Source organism: Marmota marmota, unplaced genomic scaffold, assembly GCF_001458135.2.
Source record: "Marmota marmota marmota unplaced genomic scaffold, marMar, whole genome shotgun sequence".
NCBI classification, from domain to species: Eukaryota; Metazoa; Chordata; class Mammalia; order Rodentia; family Sciuridae; genus Marmota; species Marmota marmota.
In genome coordinates this window covers 8,111,315-8,112,082 of record NW_026000169.1, presented here as the reverse complement: position 1 = coordinate 8,112,082, position 768 = coordinate 8,111,315, and positions in this window count along the sequence as shown.

Below are 768 nucleotides of genomic sequence, written 5' to 3'. Positions count from 1 at the left end.
AAAGAAGAAATTTAGGAAAAAGAGGACCAGGGAAGGAAAGTTTAGGGAAAAGAAGATTGAGAAAAAGAAAAAAACATGTAAGTCTCAAAGTCACAAGGCATATAGTCAAAACATCGAGTGAACCCCTGTTACATATCCACCTGTGGCTTTCTTCCATTTAGAGAATGCTCAAGAAGGTCATTCTTGTGCTGACATCACTAGATATACATATTCAATATTTTTCCCTAACAAAATATATACTTCTAGTAGGCAATAGCATACAACTTCACCTAAAACATAACATTTTTTTCACTCAATTTTACCTTTTTGCTTCAATTTTCAAAAGACCAAACTTTATATAAACTTATCTAAGATTGCATCTTTGTGTGCTAATGAGACACAAGAATGTCCAACATATAGTAAGTATTGTTAAAGGGTCAATTCATCTAAAAAATAAATTCATAACTCATTTAAATATAAAATGTTTGAATATACATATAAATATTTAATGAGGGAACCAGTAAGATATTAAAATTAATTCAAAGAAAAATTTAAAAAAACATATGTGAATAAACAGTAGGGAATGCTGAAATAAGTTTACAAATATATGTAAATGTGGTCTATCCATAGGGCAGCAATGACTTATTTTCTCCCAGACATGTTTAGCTATTTTTTTTTTTTCAATCCAGTCTGGGAATTGGACCCATGGCTTTACACATACTAGGCAAGTGTTCTCACTGAGCTAGTTGATCCCCACCCCTTTTTATATTTTATTTTGAGACAGGCTTG